Source organism: Neopsephotus bourkii, unplaced genomic scaffold (genome assembly GCF_033783945.1).
Source record: "Neopsephotus bourkii isolate Nb327-2 ecotype Australia unplaced genomic scaffold, CSIRO-AGI_Nbou_v1 NB_234, whole genome shotgun sequence".
In the NCBI taxonomy this organism is placed as follows: domain Eukaryota; kingdom Metazoa; phylum Chordata; class Aves; order Psittaciformes; family Psittacidae; genus Neopsephotus; species Neopsephotus bourkii.
The window spans coordinates 2215226-2238884 of record NW_026900744.1 but is presented as its reverse complement, the minus strand read 5'-3'; the positions used below and the strand labels follow the sequence as shown (position 1 = coordinate 2238884).

The 23659-nt window shown below is 40.5% G+C and overlaps 1 long non-coding RNA gene across 1 annotated transcript in view; it reads right to left on the bottom strand.

Annotated features, from left to right (window-relative positions):
* The window catches only part of LOC133207636 (uncharacterized), a 39444-nt gene that overhangs the window by 13646 nt on the left and 2139 nt on the right, over window positions 1-23659 (bottom strand). The window contains exon 2 of the long non-coding RNA XR_009724099.1: window positions 20605-20647. This is a non-coding gene — a long non-coding RNA (uncharacterized LOC133207636). The remainder of the gene's footprint in view (window positions 1-20604; window positions 20648-23659) is intronic.

The window sequence follows — 23659 nt, the reverse complement described above, 5'->3', positions numbered from 1 at the left end:
GGGACATTTAATTCCCCATCAGAATCAATTAATGGTTGAGACTACAACTGCAGGGAATACTAATTAATAACTATTAATTAGTCAATTAAAGGTTGGGACAGCCTGTCAGCCTCTGTCTCAGGTGAGTGTTATACAATGCAATGCTCACTGGAACAACCAGTTTGAACCTAAGCACATTTTCCTTTTGAGGAAAGTAATTAATCTGCTGCTTGTAATTCTGCTCAGTTTCTTCATTAAAAGCAGCATTCACCCCCCTTCACTGCAGACTCTGCAAAGCAGATAACCTTCCTCACTGTGCTCACCTGCATCACGGCACCTTGAGATGCACAACTCCAGTCATGGTCCATTACATCTTCATTAGATCCTGCAATGAGGAAAACTACTGCCTTAGCCAGCAACCAGAACTAAACACAGGGCTGTAATGCTGTAGTATGTGTAGTTCTTAGCCTATATGCTGAGGAAGGTATTGCTGCAGGAGGAGACACTGCTTTATGGGTTTGCTTGCTTGGAGGAGGAACCTGTTTCCCCTCCAAGAACCAGCTAACAGCTCAGGAATTACAGCTGCAAAGGAGATGGTAAAAAAGTGCCAAGTCCCAGGTGAGGCCACCAGAACTTGGAGCTGCTTCCACAAGTAGAAACCACCTTCCGGAAAGCTGGGAGGATGATTTCTGCACAACCTTGCTCAGCAAGCTGTTGCATATCAAGAATGGCTCTCTCGACAAGGATATTAAGATAGCTTGTCAGCATCTCAATATAAAGGAAAGCAGCAATATAAAGACAGAAGCTCAAAGATAGCTAAGGTTTACAAATAACTTGGTTGGAAGCGAGTGGAACAAAAATAACCCATAACCCAAGAACATGTTCTCTATGTTTTTTCTTATATGAAATTTCATTAAAGCAGCCTTAGAAATCCAGTTGGAAAACAAATGGATGAAAGCCACTAACACATATTGCTCCTGCAGAAAATGCGTGTATGTTGTGCAAAGAAGTAAAGAATAGAAAGTGATGAGTTCTGCTAATTCTTTAAGAGGACATAATCCTAATAACCTCACTGGAGAAAACCATGCCAAGAGCAGGCAGAGAGGCTGAACCCCCTGACCCTGGATCAATCCATGTAAATACATATTGCACCACTGCAGTTGTGCAACTGCAGCACAGGGAATAAAAACAGACACCAAAACCACTCCAACTAGAGCAGCACTTATGAAGTCTTTCTGCTTTATGAAGCCATTTCTGCTGTTCCTGCCAAGGAAAACTAGAAAGGAAAAGGAAGTCCTTATGCAAGTATTTCTATGTAAAGGAGGCAAACGACCTTAAAGATGTTTTTTGCTGTGCATTGCTTCTCTGCCTAATGCTAGACGTACAAAAAAAGAGGATGGCCAAGCTGCATATGCTACACCATTCTCTAGGACCTTACCTTATACTTCCTCCATGATCCTGATCAACTCTGATGTCTAAGTGAAAAGTACACGTTCCCGGTCTTCCTTTTTCAGGTTTGGGACCTTATAACAAAATTTTACCAGAAGTTTCTTCCCGTAAACACAATTTCCAGCTGCATACCCTAACAGCTTCAAAATGCTCAGTCTCCATTTTGTCTGACCAAAAAGCACACCTCCCCGAAGTTAATAACTGTAAGGATTTCAGATGTACGTAAGTGTGGGATCCACCAGATTGGGAGCTCTGCAATTATCTATCACAGAGAAATGGGTCATGGTTATTTGGATACAAAATAGCTAGTGCTTCTCAAAATTTCTGGAAGCAATAAAAGTAAAGTCTTTATTTAAAGCACAGAGGCAAAAGAACAAAAGAGAAGATGAAATTAAAGTAAATCTTGCACCACTGAGCTGGCACAGACCACTAGATCAATGCCGGCACGCAGCTCCACTGTAAAGGAGCTCTGCATTCTGATCACTAGCAGTCTGCATGCAAATGCAATGCTAAAGGAAGAACAAAGAACAAAGAAAGCAAATACAAATGCTTACACACAATCATTCAATTTGAGTTTATTAATAAAAAAGGATTTCATTTTTTGCTTCCTCCTCTGAAAGGTTTTTTCCAGCATGGTTCTTTCCACATTTGCAGAATAGCTGATTTCAATGATCCACAATTTCACATTCACATACCTGAGGCAAGGATGCTGTCTCCACCTTTACTTGCAAACAGCAAAACGGCATGTCATCAGTGCAAAGATATCACACTTCTCCCTAAACACGTATTCAAAGAAAATAGTTTCTAATAGTAAGCTTTCCCCTTGTCAGCATCACAGCATGCACAGGTGCCTGGGCTGGAGGGGAAGTAGTGCATGGTTTTGTGACATTTCTGTAGTGAAGGATTCCTACCTCTGTTACCAGTAATAGCTGGGATTTCTGGTATTCCCTAATAGTTGCAAGTCTCTCAATCAGTCCAAAGGCCATATAGCTTGATTTCTCAACAGGGTGTCAGTTTTTAATGGTCTTTCCATAACAGCAGTATTTTCTAAATGGGTAAGACTAGGGAGCAGATTTTTAAAGGTTTTCCAGCAGCAAAAGCGTAGATATGGATGCAGTACTCCAGTTTAGCCACCAGTTGGGAAACCAGTTTTAGGACTCTAAGCCACAGCCTCCCAGGTTAATCTCACAGAAATACCTCTGCAACAAATCTCTTCCTTGCTACACAAACATAGCACATGCTACTAACACAGCATCAGCCCCTCTCACAGAGCTAATTCATTCAGATCCTTTGAACACAGTGGCAATATTACAAGGGCCTGCAGTGCACACTCTGGTTAACACATGGGGAATCCCTTTGCATAGGTCTGGAAATGTTTCATAAGGAGCCTTAAACAAAGTCAATGATTAAAGCCAACCCAAATAATCAGACATTTTGTTCTCTCTAATCAAACCACTGCCCAGATTATCCTAGACATGTGAAAAGATTGAATGTTGAGTTTATTAATTTACTTCTTCAATAACTGTGTGATGCTCTGTTTGTTATATTTCTCCCTCACACTGTTCCAAGAGCAAATGCAAGTTATAATACTGTTTATGCTACTATCATTTGAAAATTAATAGCTTTTCATATATCTTTTGACTTCCTGGTGACTGCAAGGAAAAACAAAAAATCTTAAATATATTCAAGGCTAAGTGTCATTTAAACTGCCTCTGATAAACATGTATTATAGTAAATTACCATAAACATGCTATGCACTGATGTAGACAAATGCCCAAAGAGAAAACCCACGTAAACAAGATACGTAAAACTGTCTTATACATATTTAAGGGATCCATAAATGAGAGCAAGTCATAAACTTGACAAAGTTAGTAGAAGACATATGTTAAACTTCATTGCTATAGAATTCAGGTTAAAAGGTGATATAAATGTTTCAGTCTTTTATCTGAGACTCTAGCATTAAAGATTTAGTCCCTCTTCAACTGCTTTGGGCAGGTGGAACGGGTTTTGTCCTTTTCATCTTCTTTTTTAACCTTTGCACCTTCTGTTAGTTAAGTTTTGCTTCTTTCTTCCCATGCTTCTTAGCTTGTTAAATGTTAACGCGTTATACACAGGCATATACACCATGTACCCACAGCATTACTAAAAGGAAAGCTGCCAGTTCTCCGATGAAAGGGCTTGCAAACACAGGCATTAATTTTCTACTAATCAGAAATCCATCTTACTAAGACCATAATTGAGACCTACAGGCCACCTCTGCAATGGCAGGGTGATTCCTTTCTCAGCCCAATGGAGGGCTCAGAGCTAGCTTTTGCCTGTTGCTCAAAGTCTTGAGCAACCTGCTTGTAGCTGACTGTTCTGCACAGGGGCCCTGAGCTGGGTGATGTCCAGAGGCACCAAACACCCACAGCTGCTCTGCAATCCCTGTTCCAGAGCTCCTCTCACCAGCCAGCAGAAACACTGGGTGGCTTCCCATCCCTGCTCCATGCTCCACTCCCAACCCTCCTGAGCATCATCTGATCCTCCAGGTTCAGCATTTTAAACACCTTTCAATGCTTTGGTCACAACTTCAGCTCTGACATTCTCCCAGTCTCAGCAACTGTAATTAAAAAAGACAGCCTACAAGAGGACAGTAGGATCAATTCGTGTACCATAGACATTGCAATTATAAGTGTGCAAGACAACATGCTCTCCTCCCCATCATCCACTACCTTCTGCAAGGTTACTTGCTTCAGGAGCAGCTGCTTCTAACCAACCACAAAGACCAAGTATAAGCAGTAGTTTTGTTGCCGGAAGACTGATTTTATTATGGCTTTGTGGTATTTGGTATCTTTCCTAAAATCCCAGGTGCTCACATACTGTATTTGCATGGGAATCTCACCACATTCAATTTCTAGTTCCCAGACTTGCAAAGAAGAGTTTAAAAATGTGGCTGAAAGACATAAAGTTGTTTTCAAAAAAGGAAAAAAGAAGAAAAGCTGCAATTAAATCACTCTCATTTCTCAAGGTCAACATCAAAAAGTGTGGCAGGGCTTCTAACATGAGTGAAGCATACCAGCCAGCACTGGATGCACAGATCCTTATAGTGGGCTTGAATGCTCAACATCCTGATTCAGAAACAGCTGCCACTGCTTCACACCAACATCTGGCCTAGCACAGCATAATGACAGACATTAGCCCTTATATAAATAAATATATCCCCCCCGAGGTGTATAACTTCCATGTGGAACATGGAAATGGCTGTTAATGCTCATTACTTGTACACTTAATTTAAACATCATGTAGCTGTTGACCTTGGGTTTAGTTTCCTGTAGCCAGCTTTAAATTAAGAATTAAAAAAGTGTGGTTGATTTATTGCATCCAGAAGTTTGAGATCTTTATATTTTACTCATTTTCATACAAAACAGTCTCCTAGAACACTGCAAGAGCACATTGGTATTTAGGGTTCTGTTCTTTCGCTCCATCTCTCAGTGATTTCCTCATCAAGTCAGCCCAATTTCCAAGTGTTTCCTCTCTCACCCCCAACAGCTACTCCTGATAATTGCCTAACTCTGAAAGCCAAGCAAGGTCTTTTCTGGCTTATATATTAGTAGCAGTAGACTGTGAAATCGGAGGTTAGTTAGTAAGCCATCAGGACAGTCTGGACTGTCCCTACAGCCTTGGCAGAAGTAATAACACTGATTTATCCACCTAAGTAACAGAATGTAAGTCTGAATGTACCCAGGTAACAGTACAAAAGGCTGCCATTCACAAGCAACTGCTTGTGTCGGGAACCTCAGGAAAAGATACCAATATTCAAAAATATTGAGATATTTTGCCAATAGAGTTAAATTTCCAGTGTTTATTTTAGATCTGATTCTTCAAGGAAGAAAAAAAAAAAAGAGAGGAACTTTATAACTTTTTTCCGGTTTGGAGCTTTTCTTATTTAGTTAGAGCAGAGATGGACCAGAACCAAGGCTCTTGATCCAAATACTCCCCCACTTTCTCCTTGCCAAAAATCAAAACCTGTACATTGTGCCTCTCCCCTCAGTGATGGTCTTGGACTTGACTGCAGCCCCTCTCTGAGCCTTCTTGCCAGACTGTTTATTTTCTCTTCATCAGCTTTTTGGGGAAGAGGCCATTTCATTTTCCATCAAGCCTCTTCTCTCTTCCATCGATTCTTATTCTATATTTTTCCCTTTTGCCCGCACACAGCACTAAACACATTTTCTTCTCCATTAAGTTAACTCACAATTCATCAAGGTGGTGCACTCCAGAGCCAAACAGACGTGGAGCTGGTTTAGAAGAAAAGGCAAGGTTTGCTCCACAGCTCACTAATAAATGGTATCAATCTTGCTCCCTTTTAAATGAAACGTGTTGTAAGTTTCTCTTAGTCATGCTAATGAAAGTATTTTGCCAAGTTATCCCAAGAGTCCCAGACCAAAAAGTGGAGGAAGAGTTTACAGCATTGAGAATAACAGACCTATATTTTTAGTTAATGGATATTACGTATTAGAAGAACTAAGAACCTTATTGGACTAGGAATAGCATAATAAAGTGCACTTCTGTATTTGAATCAAGGGCCAGGAGCCTCTCTCTAAGTGGCATATATAATGGTCCTGCAATGTTTTCATGAGATCAGCATAGAAAACAACTCTTATCCGACCACATCTATGAAAGTCTTCAGGAGGGGTTACAGATTTTTTTTGTTTCCATTATTGAAAGGATTTAATATATTCAAAGCCAGGAGACACAGTTAACTCAAACATCCTTCTTGCGGCGTTACACAGAATCATTAAGGTTGGAAGGGACCTTTGGAGATCATCTAGTCCAACCACCCTGCCAAGGCTCTTGCACTCACTCCCCCAGAGTAACCACTACTGACACTTATCACAAAGTACTCATCTAACTGAATGGTTCTTTAATCTCACATGGCAACTCCGGAAGTGCAGCTTCCACTGAGAACCATACATGCTCCCTGTACACAGGAAGGGAAAAGGGCCTCTAAACTGCTTCAGGAGATTAGGGCTTTATTTCCAAGGATGGAAAAGGAGCTGAGGACAACATTTCTGAGGTCACTTCATTTTCCTGGTAGCATTGCTTCAAAGACTTAAAATCCATTCCTTCCCTCAAGTCAAATTCTACTTTTCCAGCTGCTTCTTTATCTCCTATTATTTTGGATCTATACAGTTCTCAATTCTCAAGTTACAGATGCATTATTGTAAGCCAGAAAGATGCAACCACCTCAGCCTTACCTGATACGTCCCCCCATCTCCAGCTTATCGTCCATACCATTACAATAGTCCCAATTACTGCTCTTAACAACTTATTCTCCTTTATTCCCACAAGAGATTTATTTTGCCTTCATCTTGAAATAATATGATCAGTTACAAATTACAATTGCTTTTTTGATCCTGGGGAGTGTATTTTATACCTGCCTCCTTTTCTGCAGCTCAACAGGACAGATCCGTAAGGATGACCAAAACCAGAGAAAAGCTGGTTTACTCAAGTTTTATGCTATAACTTGCCAAATACAAAATAAAATTAGATTTTAAAAAGCAGGGTACTAAAAAGGAGCCAGCTAACAGTCAGAATACAGGATCTTAGCATCCACAAGTTCACAACTGTCAAAAAGAACAACTCATCCTAATGGGACAACGTAAACTGCACTTTCTACTTCAGTAAGCACAAAACATGAGCTCTCATGATGATATAAGTTGTTATGGTTGGGTTGGGCGTTTTTAAATGATAAATGAACTGCTTGGTTGTTTTCTCTCTTTTGATAGTTTTGAAAGGAGAGACTGTACAATGGCAGGGAATAATTGAATTGTAAAGACAGAAGCACAGATGGATAACAACTTTCTGTCATTTGTTCCTGAAACTTCCTAAATGAAATTCACATCAAAATGTGAAAATCTGTAAAGCATCATTAATTTCAAGAGATCAGAGCAAGATTTTAAGCAGGAACTATGAAATAGTTTCTGTGTGTACTCTTCTGATGTCCTTCCTATTTCATCTAATTAACAATAAAACAGATGTCCCATGACAAAATCAGCTTTTTTATCCAATAACACTTTGACAATCTAAAAATGCCAATCCCTTCACATATGTAAGTTAAATGTCACTGGAGACAGTTGATGCAATTTAGAGATAAAAGCAAAGTGAATATTAACATTGGCTAACTAGCTACTGGGGTGCAAAAGAAACTATTGTCTACCCTTCAAAGTTAGAGATCTCTAGTGCAGGGATCTTTGAACTAACCCTGTTCACAGCTCTTAAAATGCAATCTTACCAATTTAACTTTCTTAAGTGTTCTAAGTTACAATTCTTAATGCATATAAATTAGAGTACTCAAAGCTCTTATAAAGGCTCATATTCTGAAGTAAAAGTGATCTGTATTTCCTGTCAGTCATTTGTAAGAGCCGGGAATAAAGGCAGATTAAGCTTCAACTCAGAAAAATAAACTAGTAATATCATAGCAAAAAAAGACCTTATTTCCTTTACCTGACTACATAAACAGCATTGGTATCCGTTTAGAACATGTGGTTCAAATATTCCAGCACGGTGAAAGCTCACTCTTAATTACTCATTGGTGGTATATGTATCTACTGCTAATTTACCACCTGCCCGCCTCTAGATGGTGTAGTAGTTCACCTGCAGATTGGAATCAAAGGCAGAGTGCTCTCAGGGCAGGGAATCCTCTATTTGTTTAGGTTGTTGTTAGGAATTACACATGGAGGAAGGTGGTCAAAACTGCTTTAGGTGGAAATGCCTCTTTTACAAATATTCACAACCTTGAGTTTAAGAAGGCGTCCTCCTCATGTGTCCCCTCAAGAAAGTGAAGCTATTTTTGACATTCAAAAGATTCCCTTTAGTACAATATAATTATTCTGAAGACACTACATCTCTTTATGAAATGTGATATACAGTGCTCAGAGCGACTCTGGAGAAGTTAATCATAGTTGCAATCATGTGTCTTTCCCGATTCATGCAGTTGTGTGATTGACAGAAACTCCCAAAGCAGAATTCAATTAAGTATAATTTTGATTTTCATAAGACAAGTCTGCCTTTGTTGTAACACCAAAATCAGTCCTGAAACACAGATAAAATAGATATTAAATAATGCAATCTGCAGCTGCTTGGGTAGAATAAATGCCACCAATAATAACGCTGCCACCGTTGCCTTCTGCAGACTTCAGAGTCTGTTTTCTCCAAAATTGAAATATGAATATCTCAAGTTACAGGATACCGTAGGGTACGTTTTCAAGGTTATTAACTACCTGAAGTGCAAAGACTCACATGGCTTCTCAGAAACACCAAGACTCCTACTCCCACTGAATCAAGAGGAGTGGAAATTAATCCTCAGACTATCAGAACTATGAACGCATATTGTGGTGGCACAGATTATAGTGTCTGTCACACATCATCTTCTATATAAAGAAGTGCTTTTATAATGCTGGGTAGAGGAATAATGGTACAGCAATGCACTGGTCAGTGGGAATAATCACCATGATTTATTACCCAAAAACCTTGAGAACTCCTGTATAGTCATAGTAGTACTTATTTTAATTGGTTGAATACTATCCAAGATGTGATCAGTTCACCCACTCTAATCTTCCTTGCCACGCCAAAACCCATTAAAGTAGTATTTGGTTCTTCCATGCAATCCATGATCCACTGCTGCTTTCCACCTCCCACTCTCAGCACGCTGAGCAATGAGATGAAAGAGGCCCCGAGTTTGGCCCTTGTGAAGTGGCCTCTGCAAGACTGGGGTCAGGAGCTAATGCCATCTTCCCCTCCCTCACCCACAGTATGCCAGTCAAGGACTGTTTCCCAGTACCTGCCTGTTGCATCTATCTGCTGCCTCTCTTTAAATGGCCAGTACAAAAGCCCCTGGCAGCCACTGTAATCACAGTAATAGCATTTTAGAAGTACAGAGAGTTTTACTCCTTTCAAGCTTTTTCATTCTGCTCTTTTTATGGTGAATACAGGCAACAGTAAGGACACAAATCCCTGACGTATCATTACAGCCTGGCTCACAAAGGAACGGACCAGCCACCACACAGAACGTAAAGGCAATAAGGGAATGCTTTCAGAAATTCGGTCTGGGTTCTGCATCACAGATGCCCCACTGCATATTTAGATGATGGTCTGCTTCCCTAACAAGCTATTTACAGTCAAAACAAAACCTGGCCAAGGAAAGTGCACTTTCCATTGGGTTGCACACATCTGATGTGGAAAACGCAGCCAGACAGACCTGACGGCAGGTCAAGCTGAGTGTTGTGCAAAAGAACAGGAAAAAACGGGTGTCAAAAGAAGCATCTGACAGTTGAAGGTCAGACAACACAGAAGTGCTGCTTCATTCAAGGCTGGGAACAAACGGTGGTGGCTTTAAACACAGTCTCTGCTGCTCTCTAGTGTCCTGACAATCACCCAGCTCAGCACAACGGGCTCCTGCAAAGAAGAAATAGTTATTTCAGTGCCATCTCAACCTCAGTTAGGAAGGTATATTATTAAATATTAGCAACTCAGAAACGTGTAGGCTACTCATTCTATTTCCATGGCCCTTTGAGTAGAAGATCTCTTATCTGTTTTTCCTACTTCATACTATTTACCATAAGTTAGAGCAATGCTAAAACATTTTTATAGGCCACTAAACTCTTGAAGGAGATTGTCAGTGGACATTTCCAGTATACATAACATCATGGGCTAATGAAGCAATTTGTAGATTACTGTAATAGAAGTGAAAACACCCCAGGCCATCAATAAGAAGCTCATGGGTTGAGATAAGGAGAGGGAGAGATCACTCACCAATTAGTCACAGGCAAAACAGACTCGACTTAGCAAATTACCCAATACAACTCTAAAGGTGACTCTGGCCTTCAAATTTTCATTTCTGTCAAACTTTCTTTAGTTCCTGGAATGGTCCAAATTAATTGCCCAGCACTGGCTTTGCTGGTAAGTACAACACAGCAGGATGCTAGTGTCACATCATGTTGTCTTACGGTACTACAAAAAGCTGCTCTTAAGACTACTTGTCCTGTAATCACAGCAGCAGAATTCAGACCTGGAGGGTGGTTTTCAATATCCCGAAGTACAGGCTCATTCTTCTTCACCCTTTATCTCGCATTCCTGGGTTAGGATCAAAAGGGGAAAAGCACAGAGATTCTATGCAAGAAGCTTGTGCAAGGTCACCACAATATTTAATCACTATACATACAGACCCACCTCAGTTGCCATCACGTTCAGTGGGTAACATAACATTTTATTCCTTACACTAAGCCACCATGAAATGAGAAATATTACATAGGATATGACCAGAATTTTCCTCAGACAAAGAAAAGGTAACAACAAAAAATGCTAGAAAGTGATTTGTGTGATAAATTGGCTTTTCTAGTCACTTAGCCACTTATATTCCTCATCACCATGATAAAAGTATTTCACAGAATCCTGTGAAAGTATGACCAAGGTGCCAAGTAAACACATTAGCACAGAAGCAGCATGAGTCGCTCAGCACACTCATGAATGGGCAGAAAGCCTTTACTAGTTACAGCAGACAAGTTTGGCACTGGAGAGGGTTTCTATTTTTAGCCCAGTTTCCAAAGGAACTGTGGTTTATGCAATCAATCTACGTGCAAATGTTGTGTCTGTCATCTGCACCACTATCACTACTCTGCCTAAATAGCCAGCTGTAGCCTAAGTCTCCTAAGTGACAGAAATGCATAGGAACTTGTTTTACATAGCAAGTCTAATAGAAGAGAGTTGGGAGGTGCTTACTGACTGCAAAGCTCCCAACCAACATCAAGACCTACACCTAAGGTCTTTATTGCTAACTCCTTTGTTACAATAACTAAGTGCAGCCAATGCAGTTTCTAGCCAGGATCTGCAGTTCACTGCATGTTTCTGTCTACAATCCATATTAGTGCAAAATAAATAATACTATTTTAACTAATCAGTTAGAATCAAACTCCCCAGCTTTTTTAGGGGCCCTATTATGTGGCAAATACAGAGAGCAAGACATATGCTTTACCTCAAAAAAAGTGGAGAGAGAAAACAAATGGGTCAGCAAGAGAACAAAATGGGATGTGACAAGAAAGGGATGAAAAGGGGGCCAGGTATTGTCTGTAGCCACACAGCAGCAGGCAGGAATCCCACCTCAGCCTGGGTTTGGTTTAGTCTGTAAGTTGCACAGACCCCAAGAATGATCCCTTCCCCAAAGCACTGGGCATTTACTAACACAGAAAGTGGAAGGCAGGAGAAAGAATGTGTGACTCACTGAAGAGTATAAAGCAGAGACTGGATCTGAGGTCATCAGATGATTGTGAGTCAGTTTAACACTTAGAATCATAGAATAGTTAGGGTTGGAAAGGACCTTAAGATCATCAAGTTCCAATTCCCCCCCCCGCCATGGGCAGGGACACCTCACTCTAAACCATCTCACCCAAGGCCTCATCCAACCTGGCCTTGAACACTGCCAGGGATGGAGCATTCACAACCTCCCTGGGCAGCCTATTCCAGTGCTTCACCACCCTAACAGGAAAGAATTTCCTCCTTATATCCAATTTAAACTTCCCCTGTTTAAGTTTTAACCCATTACCCCTTGTCCTATCACTACAGTTCCTAATGAAGAGTCGCTCCCCAGCATCCCTATAGGCCCGCTTTAGATACTTGTGGCATATTTGTTTTTAACTAAATTAAATACGGACTTTTGAAAACTGCAAAAAACAGTCCTTTTTATTTATTTAAGTTGCCTCTCATACTGTGTTAATAAAAGTATTGCATGACATTCTCAGCTGCTGCTCCCTCAGTAGCTGGAATTTTCTGCCTCTGTCAATTTCTAATGCTGACATTTTACTTTCTTTTTTTAATCTTTGGGCTCAAGGCAAATTTTTTCCACCCTGATTTCCTTACAAATATTTGGGGCTTGCTCCTGCATTCCTTGAAGCCAGTGAAAATCCTGAATGAGCAAGGAATGCAGAACCAAACCACAGAGTAATTTATGTTTTCTATTTTACTTGCTTTGAAAGTCCCTGAAGAGTTGTATCACTGTTTATTACCACAATAAAACATTTCTAATTCACTCAAGTGAGTTAATGACTGAGAAACCTCCTGGATATTACTGAGCTGGCAAAGCATAATTGATTAGTATATTGTTTTCTGGAAAGCAAAGCTAATACAAGCTTTTTTCCTTGTTAAGTACACCTGTATTTGATTACTTGTTACAGTGCTTTACTGCCAAATAGCAAAGCTTCTGTAGTGTGCTTGAAACCCCAATAACCTGCAAGGCTGCAAGGTATTTGTAACTTAAAACCTTAAAAACTCAGGGAGAATCCAGTATCTTGGAGTGCGTATGGGTTGTGGAAAGTACCACAAATAAGATTAATAAAAGCCCACTAACAGTCTCCCCTTTTTGCCTTTATTTCGAGCAGCTCAGACAGCAGCAGCTATTCATCAAGGCCCTGACTTCAAGCACGTCTATGAGAAGATTTATTCTTGCTGTGTCAGTTTTATTTACCTGTTCCATATGGTCATAATATCAAGTTATGAGCTGACTTAGGGACTGTTTGTTGGTTTTTCTTAGCCTAAGACCTACTCAGCACAATGGACCCTTATTGCTGCAGGTGCATCTGGCTGCTCCACTAACACAAATAAAGAGTCCATTAATTTCAGTGCAGTTACTCCTCATTTAGTGACATGGAGGAGAATCACACTTAAGATGCCAGGACTCTGCTGGCTCCACACGAATTACAGTGAGAAACAGGAATACCTGAAGCACCAGACCAGCTTTGACCACACAGTGGCAGCAGAATCAAGACACTGCTCAAACAAGTCTTGTAACAAGTGTCACAGGAGCGAACTTCCAGTAGCTCTTGTTCAGGGAAAGAGGAAAATAATCCTCTAAAAACCACATCAGGTGAGATGCATAACTGAGAGCTACAGGGAATTTCCAAAAGTTAAGCCCTCCATTCTCCAGCTTGAGGCACACTGCTTGGGGATACCTCATTTTGCTGTAATGACCCAATGCATGGTTTAAGCCTGACTGAAAGCTGTGCCAAAGAACAATCCCAGCCACTGACTGCCTCCTAAGTGCTCCAGAGAAAGGGTGAAGAAAATGAAATGAGGTTCCCTACCTCACAAGTTACTGTAAACACAGGAGGAGGCAAATCCAGTCAGCACTGTGCTGGAAGCCTTCAAGAAACATTCTGGAGCAAATGATTCCAACCCAGTTAATTGCACCAGGTTCTTGCAGTTTAATGGGAGTTTTGCTCAAACAACAACTGAAAAATAATTAATAAATTAATTAATAAACAGTAATAATGAGCATAAGTAGACGGCTTGATCTGCTTCCCACTTGCGTGAGTAATTCAAGAACAGCTGTTTCACTGTCCCAGCTTTCCTATTTATGCCGCCCACAGTGTGGGATAACAAACCAGCTTGGAATCACAAAGGAGCAAGGCCAGCCATGTCTTGTTCCTGGCTGTCATCAGAAGGAAGATGTCACAGGACCTCCTCCCTACCATCAGATAGTCCTCCATGATGGAGTGGTAACCCAGGACAGTCCCTTTGTGCAAAGGCCTCAACCCAAGGCAGCAATGCATCTCAGACATTGTACAACAGCAGAAGTTAATGTAATTTAGAGCCTGCAGACCCAGGCTGCATGGCCCATACTACACAGCATCGACTTGTCAAAACAGCCTGTGCAAGACTCTTACAGCCTTCAAATGGAGCAGACAAGAGTCAACACAGGAAAAGAAACACCCGATGGAATGGAGGAGCAGGAAGGAGAAAAAGTAAAAGGCTCTGTGCTCTGCAGACTCCACAAAGCCTCTTTAAGGGAATGGGCTGAATGGCAGGGGTTGGAGGGAGGGGCAAGATCTTAGAATCATAGAATAGTTAGGGTTGGAAAGGACCTTAAGATCATCAAGTTCCAACCCCCCTGCCATGGGCAGGGACACCTCGCTCTAAACCATATTACCCAAGGCCTCGTCCAACCTGGCCTTGAACACTGCCAGGGCCAGGATGGAGCATTCACAACCTCCCTGGGCAACCCATTCCAGCGCCTCACCACCCTAACAGGAAAGAATTTCCTCCTTATATCCAATCTAAGCTTCCCCTGTTTAAGTTTTAACCCATTACCCCTTGTCTTACCACTACAGTCCCTCCCTAGAGTCCATCCCCAGCATCCCTATATGCTCCCTTCAGATACTGGAAGGCTGCTATGAGGTCTCCACACAGCCTTCTCTTCTCCAGGCTTAACAGCCCCAACTTTCTCAGCCTGTCTTCATACAAGAGGTGCTCCAGTCCCCTGATCATTCTCATGGCCCTCTGATAAGAGATTGGGAATTTCCCCTCTTGTTCCAGAGCCCTGCAGGGACCCTGCTCCAAACCCAGCACTGCCCATCTCCACACACCCCTGCTGAACTGCTCTGACTACCACTGGGGTGCACTTTGGGGCTAATAGCTTGGAGGGATCACAGGAACCTGGCCTAGAAAACTGCCATAGAGCAGGCAACCCTGTACACAAGCCAGCAGGGAACAGCACATCAGCTTCCCCAGCAGTTCGGAAGGAAAAATGGTTTCTGGGGCTTTACTGCACAAGAGAGCAAAACACTGTAAATTAACCAGCTGCCCTCCTCCAAACCAAGCACACTGCTGCAACCAGGTGTGAGGCACGAAATGCTGAGCACTAAGGACGAAGTGAATCATCCACAGCATTAAACAAGCTTGTCAGGGGATGGATGCATGCAGACTTAGAGGAGGAGAGCAGGCTGTATACACCACGAACATTTTTCAGTTGGCTGTGACCATTTAACTGAACAGAGAGTCATCTGCCTTAATCATTACTATTAAATTTATTATTCATTAACCACATGAATTATTGAAACTTAAAACTCAGGATCGTGGAAGCCAGCACAAGACACTGACTGCTTTCAGTTCTGGTAGTTGCGTGAAGCCTACTGCCAACCTGAGGTCCTAAACATGTCACATCTGGTATTGGACTGCTTTAAACCTAACACTTTAATAGTTATGTCATTCCCTTCAATTTATCAGGCCTTTATGGTAGATGGCATTTTTTTCTTCCTCAACCAGATGACTAAAAGTTTGCTTCAAAGCAAAATCTGAGGTTCTCATGGAATATCAGGACTCCAAGAGTCAGAACACATAGAAATCCTTTCAGTACTATAAAATATTCAATAAGTCACTAACTTTATGGCCAATACTTGTAGTTCATGTTTGCTGGATGCAATAACTGTTCTTGTTTCTCTCTTTCAAACTCTAACTAGCTATTGCACATGCGGAAAGCCTGGGCTGAGAAGGACATGGTACTTCATCTGTGCCCCAGGTAACTCCCCTTAAGCCCAGAAGAGCTCTTTGATAAAACAGGAAGTTTAACCAAAGCCTCAAAAGTTGCAATCAGACACTTAAACCACAGCATCATTTTCTTCCACGTTTGCTTGCAAGAGAGACAGCTCTTAACCTCTGCACTTCCACTACCAACATTTGAACAAGAGCTCGGCAGGCACCTTTAGAGTTTTAGGCACGATTACTAAAACAAAGAGGATTAGGAGAAACTACTACTCTTACAAACCAATCTCCTGCATCCTCCTAATCGTGTCTTTTTTAGTCTCTCTCAGGAGAGAGGCTGCTTCCTGAGCCCTTTCAAGCATCCTGCACTGCTACTTGGTAACCAAATCTCAGGAAAAAACACACTGAAGAAACAGCGCCTAGTGGGGTTTTTGCTTCAAAGGGATTTTAATAGCAATTAGGTAGAAGACACTTTGAAAAGCATATCACATGCAGTCACAGGAATCTGCTACCGAGCCTAGAGGGAAGGGCTGAAGGATTAAGAGCCAGAGCAAAGGACAGAGTTACTGAAGAGATTCTGTTGAAGACAGATGTGCCAATTAAAGTACAACCTACGTGGAGGAGGAAATAGTATTGCTGTAGAAGGACAAAAAATAACTCCTTTCTTCTGATCAGATTATGAGCTGGTCGTTAAAAGCTTTCTGCCCAAAACATGGCATGAGGTCTTCTGGCTAGAATATTTTCATGACAACAATATTTGAAAAGAACACTAAACATTGAATAATAACTACAATATTGAAAAAAGTAAGAAAGGTCTGAACTCAGATGCAGCTCCTCCAAAATTCAGTGGGTTTGGTTCCCTTGGACATCATTCCTATAGAACTGTGAAACAGCTAAAGAAATCTTACAGGGAGCTTATAAGAAAGATGAGACAAACTTTTTAATAGGGTCTGGGGCAATAAGACAAGGGGTAATGGCTTTAAACTGGAATAAGGTAGATTTAGACTAGCTACAAGGAAGACATTTTTTACAATGAGGGTGGTGAGGCACTGGAATATGTTGACCAGAAAGGCTGTAGATGCCCCATCTATGGACCCATTCAATGTCAGGCTGGATGGGGCTCTGAAAACCTGATCTAGTTGAGGATGTCCCTGTCCTTGGCAAGGGGACTGAACTAGATGATCCATAAAAGTCCCTTGCAACACAAAGTATTCTATGAAATTATGTTCTTTAATTTTTACCTTTTTTTAGATGGTATTTTCTGAGAATGGAATTTCCTATTTTTGCAATTCTTTCATATGGGAGGAAAAAAATGATATTTGTAAAAACAATACAGAAAATTACTTTTTAAAACAGTTAAAGTATAATGAAATGATGGAGACAAACATGTAATTTGAGATTACTTTCAACTTTGCCTAATGCTAAATAGATAAAGGGAACAGATATGCCAAATAATTTCATACAGATCATGGCCACATGACCTTTTCAAGTTATTGGCAGATAACCCTGAAATATGCATTACATGCCCTGCCAAAACTGTTATTTTTCCTCAGTGAGGAGTTATTCACCAAAAAGAAAACCACTTTGTCAGCTCTATTTTTCTTAACTACAGTTACTTTCCCTAACTATAGTTATTTTCCTCTTGACTAGCAGTTCTACTATGCTGAAATTACTATAGCATTAGTCTTTCCATGTTCAAGAAGCATATTTACTATGCTAGTACTCACCTACTTTTCAACATCAATATGAAACAAATTTCAAAGTGAGTTCTAGCTTGTTGTTACTGTATTCTTGGTGAATGGTTGGAGCTGTCCAAAGCACACAAAAAAAGCAGTCCTGCATTGCATAGACTGCAAAATCTTCACAAATAAAGGAAACAGGTCAGTATGAAAGTCACTGAGACCATTTACACACATAAAATAACACAGATAGGAGTTCACAAGCTCAGGTCTAGCATACTGCCTTTGTTTCATGTTTAGTTGGATCCTAGACACAGAACCATGTGGTCTACTACCTGACTCCCTATCTTACCTTTGCAGTGTGAATTTCACAGAGCTAGTTCACATGTTGATTGTGGTCTTAATGTCACATACTGATCTCTTACATGTGTCATTATCTTTCTAATCTGCACAAAACAAACTTCATCACAAAACATCCATTCCTCATTGATCTCCTGAGAATAAGTTTGCCATAATCAGCACCCCTGCTAAATTATCCTCAACCTGAAATCAGCACATAGTCAGCATGCGTGACATGATGCAGAGTGAACTGCTGTGCTAGAAAATTTAATTGGTAAAGAAACCACAAATGGCAAATGAATTCACCAGGGTAAGATAGATATATAGAAATATGTTCATACATTGATATATGTATGTGTGTGTGTGTATACATACACACACACAGACTACCAACACTGAATGGAAACAGGACTATTCACACAAAACTGAAGGATCTACAAGTTTATCATTTGGTTATAGATTCTTTCAAAAAATATATTGTAGAAGAAAATAGGCAATGTCCCATACAGGTTCCTGCAGTTCTTTTTATACTGATTTCATGTTCTTGTCACAATAGATTATGAAAATGAAAATAAGCAATGTAATTCCACATGGTGAGAGTCAGTGCCTGTTACCAAGCCTGTCTCATCTTAGATTCAATAGGTGTGCCTGACAGTGCCTAAAAGTATCAAGTCAATAGTATGCCAGTGGCATCCCAAAACCTCAGGTGAAAAGATACCCACACCTTGTTTTTACCGGCTCCTCTGTACCTAGTACAGGCAGTGCCCACTGTCCCAGCTGCCATCAGATACCCCCAGTGCACTTCCACAACACTGAAGAAATTATAGAATCATTTAGGTTAGAAAAGACCTTTAAGATCATGGAGTCCAGCCATTAACAAGCAATAGGACAAGAGGAAATGGCCTCAAGCTGCACCACGGGAGATTTAGGCTGGGTATTAGGAACAATTTCTTCACCAAAAGGGCTGTCAGGCATTGGAACAGGCTGTCCAGGGCAGTGGTGGAATCACCAACCCTGCTCCAAAACCGTGTAGATGAGACCCTCAGTTACATGGTTTAGTGGTGGACTTGGCAGTGCTGGCATCAAAGTTGGACTTGATGATCTTAAAGGTCTTTTCCAACCTAGTTGCTTCTAAGATGGTATTCTGACAAACAAATAAAGAAGCCATGTAGGTGTTTTAACCATTCAGAAGTGTTTGAATCAAATTTCATATCAGTACTTCATGTAAAGGAAAAAAAACACCCCAATCTAAAGATCATAACAAAGTGTCTAGATCTGAGAGGTATAAAGACTGAAGACTGAACATTGTTTTTGTAATGTCTGAGCATTTTATAGCAATTTCCTTTTTCAGAGGGCAGTTGTTGTTTCCTACTCATAGAGAAACTTTTTAATGAGCAATTTTGTTAAATAACACGGCCATAGTATAACCACAATGCTGGGAAACCCAGATGGCAGGCCAAAAGGGATCAAAAAGTGAATTGCTTTAGAGATAAGGCAAAAGTTTATAATAATAAAGGACAGTTAAGTGGGTTATTTAAAAAAATAAAATAATAATTAAAAAAAATCAAATTATTTAAATTTCTTTTCCATCCTCTAAAGTAGTCTGCACTTCACAAGCATTTCAATGTAGTTAAGAAATATTCTATTAGAATTTCCCTCTAGTTATATCAGTCTCAACCTAAAGGAAAAGGATGTCAGCCTTTCCTCTTCCTCCTCCCCAGTGTTTAGGAATATAGCATAAGAGTCTACAAAATAGCTACCATGGTATAAATATCAGTGGTCTCCCAAGAGTAACATGTCACAGGGCTTCCAGACATTTCACCAGGCTCTTCCAGTTCTAATGTTACATTAGGTGGCATGCATATTTGAAAGACAGGGGCTAGGCCTAAATTTAGGACTCTGTTCCCATAAAGAAATAGGGTCCTATAAGGAAAAAGGGGGAAAGGAGGGCAAAGTACTTGTTAATTTGATTGTATAGGATGTGACTGAAATTGCTGGACATTGTATTTTCATCTTAGAGTTGGCATTCAGTTTTTTTTATCATGGGAGGTTTTTTCATTGGTTTTTGATTTATCTTCCACCAGATCTCTCTTTCACCTTGTCATAATATATTGAGCCATCAAAGGTACTTTTTCCCCCCTACTGTCACACACAGAATTGTTTGGATGGGACAGCAACTGGTCTACACTGCCTTGCCACAGTCCAAATTCCACCTTCAATTCTTAAGTTGCATTCCAAATGAAAAGTCCTACTCAAACAACAGCGACACATGATGGCCCCATATCCTTACTTTCTTACTTGTCTTTTGCAAGAGTTCTGTGCTCTTGCCAGCACTGGAGTGATGTTTTAACAGTGAATCTCATGTTTTCACTTTCTTTGAGTAATCTTTCATTTTCTTCAGACTACAAGACCAGGATGAGTAGGTTTACTAAACTGCCAACAGGCTTTTTCCCCCTTCCAGCAACACGAATGTCTTTATTGTTCATTAAACGCTGTTCTGCAAATACTGGCCAATAGTACTTCTGTAGCGTTAACATTAGAAGCCTGTAGGATTCTGCAGATTATGTAAAGAAATAGTTTGTATTGTTGTACTCCAGCATTCCATCCTGTTAAATCTATTGATTTAATAAAACAAGCGACCTAAATTCTTCCTTTTTTCAATCACAGCAAGGTGTGCCAGTAGGAGCAGCCGTTTTCATTGCACGTTCTCTAGACAGAGAACTCATAATTCACTGTCTGCTTAAGGAGCTCTCTAAGGAGAGGATTTTTACTTCTTCGTCTTGTTTGCTCTGTTGGTTGATTGGCACGTATCTCTGTATATAACTATATCTATGGCACAATGTTATAATAGCAAGGAAAACAAAATTATTACCTCCGCCTGACATTTCATCAGCAGTACTTGGGAAATATTGTCCCTGAAAAACACAGAACAGGGGGTTACAATTAACGCTAAGAAGTGTTAATTAGACAGAGCTGGAATGACTTATTATAAAGCAGAGGGTATTTTACTTTTCCATATCTCACAACAGTAGAGCTTCCTGAGTGAAGTCAGGGGCTCTGCTCATGCAGCTGAAAGTGAGGAAATATATAACCCCTTGTTGCTATACTTTATCACCGAACAAGTACTTATTAACAAGCATATTCTTTGGCACATATTAGTATATATTCAGGACACAGGGCCTCTTCTGTCATTGTTAGAGCTCTGCTCTAAACTCTGAAGAATTTGACACATTTTAATGAATCAAGACAGAGTCCAGGAGAGCTTTCCTGCAATAGAGATTGCACGCTTAATTAGGACCCTTATTAAAAATAAATACTCAAGTAGCACAAAAGTCTGCAATTCAAGCTTTATGTGTCTCATACTGAAACTGGTGACAGTCAATATCAGTCGTCACTCCTAAAAAACAAAATATGATAAGTTGGTTTGAGTTACCCAAGGTCATACAGTGTTGGTAAATCAGCAGCAGGATTTAGTACACAAACCAAATCTTCTGAGACCCGAGTGCAGTTTTCACTACAAAACCTCACAGCTTCCTTCATTTGCAAGGTCCTGGTGCTCCTCTGCAACTGCAGTATCTCATTCTTATTCCATGAGAATAATCCAGTGAAAGTTAAACAAACCAACCTGCAAAGAGATAATTGTACCTTCCAAAAAACTGGATATAAGAAGTTAATATGCTTCACTTTGAGTGTACCACACTCACCTGAAGCATCAGTTACACTTATTTCAAGAATCATTTCATTTTCAGGTTAATCTCAGAACAGAGCAGGACCTCACCCCCACTGAGCATCAGCAGCATGTTGCTGCCACAGGAAGCACTTCAATGCCATGCATCCTGATTCAGAATGATATTCTGTGCTTGGGTCTATGAAGAAACAAAGGCAGCTCTTGCCCAAGTGGGTCCAGAATCTATGAGTATAACATCCAAGAGCCCCATTCCAGAAATTAAGCTGAGAGGAAAACAGCTAAATCATTGTCATTTATGGCAAAATAAAACTCAGTTACCACCAACTAGTGGTATACACTAATAAAATAATTTTATGGTTACTGTTGCTCATAAAACCTTCAAAAGCTTTAAGAAAAATAGCTACAACCTGTTCTTTCCAAAAATGAGAAGCAATACTTGAAAGCCAAAAACCAAAATGGTCAAAAAAGTCACCTCTAGGCAAAATTCAAATAAATAAAAAGCACAACAGTAATCTGGGTGGTTAAAATTGCAAATATCTCAAATTCAATATACAAGCTGAGGATCTCTCTAGAAAAGAATATGTTCTCTAAGGACACAGTCATACAGATTAACTTACGTTATAATAAAGTTAACCTTTGGATAGGAGGAGCATTAGTTTCAATTAAGGCTATAAAGAAGATTTGTGATACCTTAAACATCTACAAAACAAGAGACAGTCAACAAAGATGGCTCTGTGCAAAGCATTTACTGAAAATCACCAACAGGATCCTTTTTGCTGTTGCATTTTGGATGCCAGATGGCTGGAGAGAGTTCCAGCAGGCAATTTCTTAATGAGAGTGCCTCTGCCCAATATCCTCGACAACCATCAGATGCAGCATCTACCCTGCTGAGGCATCCAAGAGAACCAGACATTTTACCAATGATTTCACGAGGTCAGTCTTAGCTTTTTGTGGTTTATGAAACACCATTTACTGTGATTCAGTTAGACCCATCTAATCAGGACTTTTAGACATTTCAGTGATGAGGAATAAAATAACATGGGAGATAGGGCTTTTAGGATAGCCTTAGCTCCTACCTGACCCTGCTTGTAAGAGCACACCTACCACTCATCACCTCAGACTTATAGCTTAATAGAGCCACTCAAGAGCCAAATGCACCATTTTGCCAACCCTACTCTACAGTTAGAAACAATCCTGCTAACCAAGCATGCAGACATCTTCATCTCACACAAGTTTCAAGCTCTTTCTATATCAAAGACGTACATATCCTTGCTTGTTAAGATAAAGCAAGTTGTACCTTCAGTGACCAAGGTACTAGACATTGAAAAATAGATGAGCCTTCTCCCAGGAGGGAAATTAGAAAGCCAAAGTGAAACATGCACAGGATCCCAGTGGGGCAGTTAACATACGTTTCGGCCTGGCACTAAAATCCGTAGGCACTGTCATGTAACACTTAGGAAATAACTTGATAATGGTGAAACATATCGTAATGCCTTTGCCAGCTTCTCCAAGTGTCTGCCATGGTTGTGGGGTACATCCTGAATATATTGATACCATTGCATTCCCAGTAAATTAGACTTGGCTTTACTCATCCATTTGGTGCAATTTGGGCAACAGTTTATGCTTGTAAGACACATGATGGATTAATTCTTCCCAAAATCCATCAAGTCATGTACTACTAATCGTATGTTCTAAGATGCTTTCCAGTGGATGTGAAAAAAACAAATTCAACCAGTGCTTTGGAATCCTTTCCACCCATTGAACAGGAAAGTGGCTATAATGTAATGCTTGTAGAGAAGAGAGCCTGATAGCACCTCTCTAATCCCTACTGGTCAAGGTGAAGCTTTCCTGAGGAAGGGTACAGATTTGAGCAAGGAGCTAGAGCCATGTTTTGCCTGCCAAACCTACTGGACCATTTTCCCACTCTTGGCCCCACTGCATTAGGATTATTTTCTCTGAGCCACAGTAAAGCTTCACAATGTGGATAAAAAGGATGATTAGAGAAAATAAATGCAATTCATCCCCCTAAGTAGGAAAAAGCCAGGCATCTTGTAACTTCATTCTACCACGCTGGACTGAGCACTGCAGTTTTAGTCCCTCTTCTGTGTGCCTGATCATTTGCCATTTACTCCTATTGAACTGGCCTTAATTAGATTCTCCTAACCAGTACAAGATATCTGACTCTCCCCTTACAAAGCAAAAGCTCTTTAAAGTATAATCTCCACTACTGGCCCCATTC